Source organism: Mercenaria mercenaria, chromosome 8, assembly GCF_021730395.1.
Source record: "Mercenaria mercenaria strain notata chromosome 8, MADL_Memer_1, whole genome shotgun sequence".
Taxonomy (NCBI): Eukaryota; Metazoa; Mollusca; class Bivalvia; order Venerida; family Veneridae; genus Mercenaria; species Mercenaria mercenaria.
In genome coordinates, this window is record NC_069368.1 from 36,641,329 (window position 1) to 36,652,285 (window position 10,957).

A 10,957-nucleotide genomic window follows, 5' to 3' on the forward strand; every position below is an offset into this window, starting at 1 on the left:
TTTGATTTTTAATTTGGATGAGACAGGGATTCAGCCTGAACACAAGCCTTTCAATGTCATACGCAATCCAAATGTTAAAGTACAGGCAATTACATCACCCCGCTCAACAACAACCACAGAGATTGCATGCGCAAATGCTCTTGGCTATGCTTTGCCACCCTTTCTAGTATTTAAAGGTAAACGATGGAATGACGAGCTGGTGAAGGAAGCATCGACTGGTGCCAGAGATATTTTCAAGCATTATCTTGAAAAGCATTTTATGACACTTGTTAGGCCATCGTCTTGCAGCAATGATCCGATCTTGCTTATCTACGACGGACATGCATCACATAAAAACCCAGAGATCATCAGATGGGCAATTTTTGAAAGCGCTAAAGACTGATACATCAAGTGGCTGAAAAATATGCGAGCTATGGACAGGTAGAACAAACAATATGCTTCCCAAAAGGGAAGCATATTGTTTGTTCTACCTGCCTTTTGGGAAGCATATTGTTTGTTCTCCATAGCTCCATATTGCCAAAGTTTGTAAATGTTAAAGCAATATTCCCAAGTGATAAAGCATACTAAAGTCTCACCATTAAATGTCAAGTCGGGGTTCCGCAAGACAGGAACTTTTCCTCTGAACAAGGAAATCATTGAAGCAGCTAAACTGTTTCCCTGGGAGAATGACCCGATTGCAAAGTGAGTCTGGGTCTGAAGCAGTGGAGCAATTTCTTAAAAGAGAAAATCCGGGAAATGGAAAGTAAAGATGCAGCAAAGTGCATCTGCTTTTGTAAGAAGAAGACTCCAAAGCAGATTTCAGTGAACACTAAACCAAATGCTTCAGGCAAGAGCTATAACAGATTACAAGTACTATGATGACATGACCAAGTATGAATACCAGAAGAAGCAAAAACAAGAAAAAACTAGTCAGTAAACCACCAGGTTCAAAGCCATCGACAAGCGGGTTACAGAAAGTAAATGCATGCCCTGGAATAAGCGTTGACACCGATAGTGACCTTTCTTGTACATTTTATGTTGAAATAAATCTATCTATCTATCTACCTTCCTATGCCCCACTGCAAATAAATACTTAGAAAGAAACATTGCCCCTACCTGTAAATAAGTTTTATATTTGTCTGTTTTGGTGTTTCCTTTCCAAAAACTTTACTTGTTTGATCTAAAACAGATTTGTTCATCCAGAAACTAATAATCCCAGTTGTGTTTTTAGAAATTTACACTTATCCAGTTTGTACATTGTTATTTTAGGATTCTACATATAAGTGGCTTCAGGGTGGAATGAACGAAGTGAACTGTGCTGTAAATACTAATTTTTCACATTAAACTAGACTTTCAACACATATGCAGTCAGAGGGTGCGACTTAACAAGAAAGCTCTTTAGTGATTCAGACCGATGACATGATTGGTTCCAGGCATGCATAATTTTCGTGTTTTATATTGCTTTGTGTTTTATCCATTTATATCTTTGAAAGAATGCCCAAAATATACTTTGACCCGCTTTTGACTCTCGTACATGCGTATGTGTTAATGGAAGTGTTACGGGGATTGGTTGGTTGTATTATCTTAATCAACATATATGTGTACAATTTTGTGTCTTGTTGCCTGCAGCCTACAAAAAAATGTCATTTAAAGCAGTTTCTATCACCGTTTAAATGGCAAGATACTCACTAGAGAAAATAAATAGGTAAGTTCCAGCTATTGCTGATTATGTCAAGGCATATATCTCTCAAAATTATTCACACATGTATACAGGAATCACAACAGACATTCTGCTTGTATTAGTGCTTTAATACATGGACAAAGTAAAACAAAAATATTGGTTTATTTTCAAAATGCACTGTGATATACAAAATGTATATATTTTGATTACTTAACATTTCCATAAAATGGCTAAAATATTGTGTGTATTTTTAGAACAGTTAATAAATTGAGTGTTACAATTTTGAATCATTTGTGTACATGTAGTTTTTTTAATAAAATTGTCAATAAATAAATGATTTGACATTGGCCCTGTTATTTGTCTGAGGGCAGTCGTATTGGCCCGAGGACAGTAACAGGGCCAATATCAAATCACTTATTTATAAACATACATTAGCAAACATGCAAACATACATTAGCAAACTATCACCTGTCAAGCACTGTCGCATTAACCGCCCGTTGCCAGAAACTTTTGTTCTTGATATAAGCGGTATAAGCTACTCTGCTGTACTTGATTTGCTGGTGTTGTTGTAAACATAGTCTAACTCTAAGTTACCATCTTTTATATTGTACGTACTCATTTACCTTTTTCTATATCGACGTTTTTTTCTGCGATATTTATAGGTCAAGCGTAGTGTCATTAATGAGTGTAGGTTCATGACCGTGTAACCTAATGATCACAAAGGACCAGAAAATGTATCCACAAACTGTCTATCTGAAAAATGTCGTTTCAATGTTATATGTAATTATGAATTTTATTTAATGCTTGATTAATTATACCTATATTTCTACTTGCCTATATAAGTAGGGATCTTGTCAAACATTTCTTTTTTTTATTGTTGACATACATTATGAAAACAATACTACAGTAGGACTTCAACTGACTATAAAGACTTTTACAGTATGAAAGATACAGTTAAGAGCGTACCTATATTTCAAGATAACAAGCGCACCATTATTCCGCTAATAAATGAAACCTGATGCTGCATATAGCATGCAGCAAAATCAAATTAGTCAAATGAAAGAAATAATCTGGTCATTAGTTTGATAGTTTGATAAGCCGCCTATTAAACGCAAATATTACAACATGTTACAAGTTACCCACTCACATATAAGAATACTGACCTGAAGGTACATTTTATAACCATCATTACTGTAGCGTTCAGGCAAAACGACTTTATCACGTCAACAGGTAGAATTACAGCTTCATATATTACCGTAATTGTTTGATCGTATCTTTAAGTAGTGTCGTTTATTTTACTGCATTCATAAAGCCATTTCAAGATAGATGAGAGGTAGACAAAAGATTTAATAGTGTTTAGTGTTGTAAATGTCTTAAGTGTTGTTTTTTATAATGTGCTTATTTAAATTTAATCATATCGTTTACTTACTTATATAGTTAATGTTTTCTGCCAAATGTAGCTATTACCGCGAGGTCTATCTTAACTGCTTATATAACTAACAAAAATTTTCTTACCAGCAATACCGAAAGACGTTTCTCATTCACTAACGAAAGAGCTTGAATAATGGAAGGTGTGATATGTCTCAAGAATTCGTTCTATACTAACTACATATCACCTTAACCGTAACTTTGCTCGATATTGAGACAGATACCAATAAAATCTGTAAAAAGATCCTTTGGAAGCAAAGAATGCAACCAAGTAGAATAATAATAATACTTGGTTTGATTGAATCTGTTCGTGAGAGGTAATGAAAAATGCAACACCTCTCACGTCCTCTAGCACCGACTTAAGCGGAACTCAATAACACATCAATTGAATGGACTCCATGATCCCAAAAGACCAGAAAATATAATAAACCATCTGCTTCTAGACATTAATTGCACGTGATATTGACACGACGTCATTTTGATATTTATTACCTGAGCCCTGTTTATATATTACGTAGCATAATAGACAGGCCGGTTTACACAAACGTAACCTTCTTACCAATTTAAAACATCAATTTTAGGTTTAAAAGTCGATACCCTTCCATACACAAGCTTACTACTCCGTTGGCTCTAGGGGTGGTGTTTTGAAAATACCTCTTCCATATACTTGTTGCAGTTGTGTTTCATTTTCAAATAAAATGATAAGTTATGTGGGTATTTCAATATGTCACATTACAAGGGGTTTGGTACAACACTCATGACTTTATATTATTACATACTCGTTTCTTTTCCCCGTTAAGTTACACTGGTACCGGAAACGTCAATATTTTTCCATACACTGACGCCTGAATTTCATATCGGGTGCGCGACGTAATTCAGTGTGTTGTTGCACTATTTTTTTTTCTATTTAGTTTTTCCCGATACAAAGCTAATAACCTATAATAATTGGTCGGAACTGTTTACAAGATGTATCAATAGACAGGTATGCTATTAACCTTTATATTGATATTGTACAAATGTATGTATCCTAATGCTGTATAAAGTTATAGAGGTGCAAGCGTGGTTACTTTCGCTACCTCAAAAACATATTTTAAATTGTCTACCATTTTTAAAATGCATTAGGCAAAATAGATACCAAACTTTTCGTCAACCATATTGTGCTATCTTAATGGTTTTCCAGGAAAAACACACACGTTGGTCAATACATATGCAAAATTATTACGAATCTGAGACTTAAGTAGAATCACGTACTTCTTCATTTATATATTTCTACTGGTGAATAAGTCCTTAAAATTCGTATACAGAGTTTTGTTGCTGAAGTAAGATCCATATAGTGTAATATTTACATTTTCTTGGAATTTTAGTTTTGACAAAAACATTATATGTATCTAGATATCTACAACAGTATATTTCACTTGATAAATAATATTTCAACACAGATGCAACTAACAGACATTGAAACGACTTGAACCCGTAATATTCCTACATTAATTCGCTGAAATATGAAATTATGTTTTTAGATATTTTCTGAGAAATGAGCAAATTTTGAATTATTTCATGATTCGTAAATTCCGCTTGTCTCATTGATTAATAACTGGCCATATGATTGTCCATTAAAATTGATATTCATTGCACAATGTGATTCTCTTGTAAACAAACTTGAACGAGCAATTATTCTTTAAAACAAACGCACCAGTCAAACACCAGTCAATCACATTTGATTTCTATAATGCATAATAACCAGCCACGTTACATTTCGATAAATTTGTGTATTGAATGTTTGTAAACATTTTTTCTTATGCACTATCTTACTGAGGTATTAACACATATCACGTTGGTCCATAAACTTAGATATACACTGCATCATAAAACAACTGCCCTTATGAAATGATCAAAAAGATGCGAACATGCTGCGAACATGCCGCGAACATACCTATTCGCAGGATGTATTCGCGGCATATTCGCTGCTACGCGATCATGCCGCGATTTATACTTGTTTGCGGGATATACGCAGGAAGACGAATGATCGCGGCATGATCGCGAGAAGAACTAAGAAGATTGTAATCGTTAGGTAAACTTTGATAAGAGCAGGTAATTGTAGATCAATTAATTTGTAATATTATCTGTAAGGTCACAGTATGAGTCTGATATTAAGTTAATTACAACTAGATATTTTGGACATGTTTAGAGGGAATCTGTATGCATTACAGACATTTTTCATATGTAAATGGTGATTCTTAGAGGAAGACAGGGATATATTCTTGTTTCTGGTAAGTCAGACGAGAGCACCGCCTTGCGGGTGCTGACGCTCATCTAATTTTTTTTGTATGATAGAAATATTGTCCTACCCATGATTTTCTAATTCTAAAAAGGGCCATCATTCTTACAAAAAGCGGAATAGAGTTATGTTTCTTGACGTACAGCATCTGTTTATGATGGTGAAAAACTGTTGCAAGTTTTAAAGCAATAGCTTTGATAGTTTATGCGAAAAGCTGACTTAAACATAATACTCAACCAAGACAACTGATTTTCTAAGTCCAAAAGGGGCAATAATTATTCCAAAAAGCAGGATGGAGTTATGTTTCTTGATGTAAAGGGTCAGCTTATGAAGGTGAACAAGTGTTGCAAGTTTCAAAGCAACAACTTTGATAGTTTAAGAGAAAAAGTTGACCTAAACATTAAACTTAACCAAGAAATCTGATATTTTGCTAAGTCCAAAAGGGGCCATAAACCTTGCAAAAAGCAGGACGGAGTTAAGTTTCTTGCTGTATAGGGTAAGCTTATGATGGTGAACAAGTGTTGCAAGTTTTAAAGCAATAGCTTTGATAGTTTAGGAGAAAAGCTGACCTAAACATAAAACTTAACAAAGAAAACTGATGTTCTAAGTCCAAAAGGGGCAATAATTCTTGCAAAAAGCAGGATGGAGTTATGTTTCTTGATGTACAGGGTCAGCTGATAATGGTGAACAAATGTTGCAAGTTTCAAAGCAATAGCTTTGATAGTTTAGGAGAAAAGCTGACCTAAACATAAAACTAACCAGGCAACGCCGACGCCGACGCCGATCAAGTGATGACAATAACTCATCTTTTTTTTTCCCAAAAAATCAGATGAGTTAAAAATTTATGTTTAATATCTGTACTCATATGTCTGAATAAACATGAGGAATTTTGAAAATGAAATAGATGCTTAAACTTTTGCAGAGCTGAATCAGATTATCTATTTGGAAGTCATGGTTTTCAGCTAGTTCGCGGCATATTCGCAGCAACTAGTTCGCGGGATGAACGCAGCAACTAGTTCGCAGGATGATCGCAGTAACTTGTTCGCGGGAAGCTCACAGCTACTTGTCCGCGGGAAGTTCGCGGAATATCTAATTTGCATGTGAAAAGTGAACACCAAACGAACATTCCGCGAACATTGCATCAATTGTATATAAAGGGTTCGCAGCATATCTGCTTGATATTCGCGGCATGATCGCAAAAGTATTCGCGGCAAACTATAATATTTCCGTAAGGGTGTATACATCATCAACATTCATGAGTAAAAAGCGATCTTTTTTTGTTCCCGTAATTAATAATGATGATTGGGGTTTATATAGTGTAACCTTTGTTCGGCAAGACACCGAACCTTACCTTTAATATTTAATGCTGTTCTTTTCATATTAGATCTATAAACTTTATATGGAATGATAGATATTCATTTAACTTAGCACAAACATTCATCATATTAAGTAGTGTGTACCGGAACCCTTGCTTAAATGTCAATGTCACACTAAATAGACAAGTTTTAAGTCTCTTTATCTCTATGCTGCAACTTTTATTATAAAGGACAGACATTCACATTATTTTGCATAAACATTCATCACAACTGTTTGATGTGGTGCGTGAAAGACCCGGACAACTAGCAAAAAGTGAAAAATCAAAGCTAACATCATTTTCTTGTTCAGTTGTTTCAATAACTTCGAACATTCAACACAGAACGACGAAGTGCCACATACAATACAAGCTTAATATTGAAAGATCAATTCTTTATGCATTTTTTCTTTCCGGTCATTTTTCACTGCCATAAGATAACATTTCAAGCTCAATCCTTAAGGTCTTAATAATGTTTCAGTCTAAATGTTCCACTGTCAAAATGCATTTGCTCAAAGGACAAATTCTTATGTGTATTAACATAATAAAGTGGGAGCAACCGTGTTCTACAGACATATTTCTGGTTTATAAATAAAAGGAGGCTTAATTTAGCTACGTTATTTAAAATTTTGTGAACAAAATGCGTGAGTTTTACAATTTCAAACTGTACAATTTAAATAAAATCAAGCTAGATCATACTGGTATTCATTTAGATTGTTTATTCTAGTGTTGCAAACAAATCTGTAAAGGTACAGAATGCCAAAAACATTAGTTAGGTGAGAAGCGAACGTTCTAATACCAGACATGATGCAACTCACACTTCAATGGGTAACGTCTGGTAGATCTGTAATCATATGACCGCATTCCGTATGTAAATTATCGTGGTCAAAACATGATCTTGGTAATAATATAATTCAGGAATTGCATTATGATTGTAGTATCGTCACAAAACAAACTCGACACGGACATGTATTTTACAACTGTGTTTATTTCAAGACAATTGCTCTGAAAGACTCTTGACAAGACAGAAAGAGCAACCTGCCCCTTTCAGTGTATTCAAAAGCAAATACAATGACAAATGTAGCGAGAAATAAAACCAGTATCTAATGAAAAAACACGTATTGTCAATCAATGGATATCATTTAACTGTTAACACAAAGTATGCAGTATGTATTTCACAAATTAAACAACATTTATCTTGTTATGTAATTAAAGGCTATTTAATTTTTTTTCAATTAGAGAAGCTGGTTAGAACCTGCCTGATGATATATTTTAATTAACTAGACCACTCCAATAAAAGGTAGGAGTTAAATAAGCAAATGCTGCCTACCTTTGAGTCGAAGGAAGGTTAATAGTTCAACTAAATGTAATTGTCCATCTGAATGTTGAGAACACTGTTTTCCAATTCAATCACAGTGACTCATAAAATAATATATTTCCAATTCAGTCATTAAAACAAGAATATCATTCCTATACAACCACTCACGAAATAATATTTTTCCAATTTAAAATGATATATTTCCAACTCAGTCAAATTTAAATAATATATTCACATCCAGTCACATAATAAAATAATATATGAATCTTTAAATTTCAAATTGTTAGCAAAAACCTTAAATTTAATCCACAAAGACGCACCAGGAAATTACAGAAATACAAAATGAACCTTAACGATGAACAATATTGTAATATAACTTTTGTTGATATATCTTGGTATAATTTACTATGTATTATGAAAAAAAAACGCACTTCAAAATCTTTAAATATCACTGTTAGATAGTTTTCTTATACGTTGTGTGGCAAAGCTTAAATGACATCGGAAAAAACACAAAGTGTATTGCTATTGTGTCAACCTTTTCCAGATTTTTAAAACAATTTAAACCGAACATAATGTCTTTACGTTTCTGTCGTTTTTATGATATGGCGTTTTTAATACATTTTTAGATGTTTATAAATCCATCCCCATAGGTATCTATCGGATTTGTTTATATATCATTTTTTCCTTCTGACTTTATACTTATTTCTTTATTACTTTTATACAGCAATTAATTTCTGATAACATTTCTGTTATGCCTCCGACAGCGGAGAGAAGTCAGAGACATCAACTACTCGGCCACGGACACCCACTTATAAGATAAGACAAGACAAGATAAGAAATTTATTTATTATAGTGACATTTGCAAAAATATAACTATAACACAGAGTAGATTACACAATAAAAGCACCCGGCCGAGTGGACCTATATGTCACCTTTAATGAGTGATAATTATTTATACTATAGTACAAGATAATTATTGCGTATGTTATGCTTATGAAATGAAATGGCAGACATGAATGTTAATCAAAAGTGAGTACCCAGTAGCAATCTTTGTAATAGCAATGAATTCAGATTAAATACAGTTTACATTATAACGTTTTCAAGCTTGTCTTACTTGTGTATGTAAAAAAAATTTTAAACACAAACTACAGTAACGTCTCTGAAATAATTGTTACCATGCAACTGAAAAATGTTGCTGAATATATTCTTAAACATTACTGTTTTAATTTCAAGTAGTTACATACTGATTTATACAATACACCGTGCTTCCTTCAACGATTGACCAAATGACACATATTGAGGAACAAAAAGAAAAGTAGTAAGCTTGAATTGGTTACTTTGAAAACACGCAATTATGGCTACTTGCAATCTAGTTATTTAATTTTTTAGATATTGCAGAATTGCATTTCATTTGTCATATTTCAGATGAATTGCTCATTTTAGGGCAATCGTAACGTAGATATGTGTGTGTGTGTGTGTGTGTGTGTGTGTGTGTGTTCGGGTTTAACGTCTTTTTCAACAATTTTTCAGTCAAATAAACGACGGTGTCTACTTGTAGCAGTGAGCACACTGCCCAACTTTATAGTGCTGCCTCACTGGAATGGAATACCACGCCGTAGACACGTGACATTATATCCCACACAGTCACATTATACTGACACCGGGCTGACCAGTCCTAGCACTATTCTCTTAATACTGAGCGCCAAGCGACGAAGCTACTAGTACCATGTTTACGTCTTCTGTATGACGCGGCCAGAGATCGAACCCACGGCCTCCCGCACTCGAAGCTGGTACTTTTGAGTGCGGGCACTATAACACTAGGCTACCGTAATATTGCGATAGTTTAGATGTAATACGCAAATATATAATATCATAAAACATTCTTTAAAGAGATACGCTTCAACTATTTTGATAAAGATAACTCGAATATACAGAGAAGATGGAAAAATCAAAGCTATACAAAGGATAGCTATTACTGTAAGGCAATTTAAGAACAAAAGTCGTTGTGTTTACCTAAAATAACTCGAGAATGATTTATGTTTATTTTAATCGATTTAGATACTCGCATTCAGTTTGCTTTAAAAGAACCACAAAGGCGCGCTGTTATCTATCTAACATCACACGATTATTAACTGCAAGTTGACATTTAACATGCACCATTCGTATTAATCATTTAGATTCAGTTTGCTCTATATTTATCTTTGACATCAAAACTAATTAATATGTTTTCAAATAAGACGACCATGTAAAACTAAAACGTTAGTACATGGTACATTGGTACATGGAGTGAAGAGTGTCGCACAATATATTACCTCTAACTTTTGTCTCATATTTTGTCTTTGCATTATATGCTTTTTAAATCGTAAAAGGTTGTTAGATGTAATACAGAGTCCCACTTTCTGCGGGAGTGAAGGGTTTTCTTATCTCCATCACTCCGAGTTTGTTATTTGCTCTATCTTCTTTCATTTTTGATTAACAGACAAAAGACACACCGTACTTGAACTCGGTCTTCTAAACGTTTTGGTCATTTATAAGGTACCTAAGTAACAACTGTCAGCTACTTGATCTTCTGCTTCTACAAGAATACGGAATTACACTTAAGGTGGACAAGTAAATAAGCACAGGAATGTTTGCAACTAAACAACAATGGAAAAAAAAAACTTACTTACAAAATATGTCATTACCCCCGTGAAGAGAATCAGAAATGAACATGCATTTAGTGCAGGCCAGACCTGCTGGCTTAGATTATATACAAACGTAAGGTAGCTCTTGCTTTGGTCAGTGATGCAAAACATCTAGAGTTACGTCCCTTCTGTGAAGCGATAGTATCCCTTGCTGGAACGTTAATGTCACGCCAGTATTGAGGTAGCAGGGTACACTTCGAATTTTGCACCCCCAGCTCAATATTTGTTATAATTAGAA

The 10,957-nt window shown here is 34.2% G+C and overlaps 1 protein-coding gene across 1 annotated transcript in view; it reads right to left on the minus strand.

Moving 5' to 3' along the window:
* The window catches only part of LOC123566576 (uncharacterized), a 322,257-nt gene extending 313,877 nt beyond the window's left edge, over positions 1-8,380 (minus strand). Inside the window, exon 1 of the mRNA XM_045360815.2 lies at positions 8,048-8,380. The gene's annotated coding sequence lies outside the window, so the exon portion shown is untranslated. The remainder of the gene's footprint in view (positions 1-8,047) is intronic.
* Between the last annotated feature and the right edge of the window lie 2,577 nt (positions 8,381-10,957).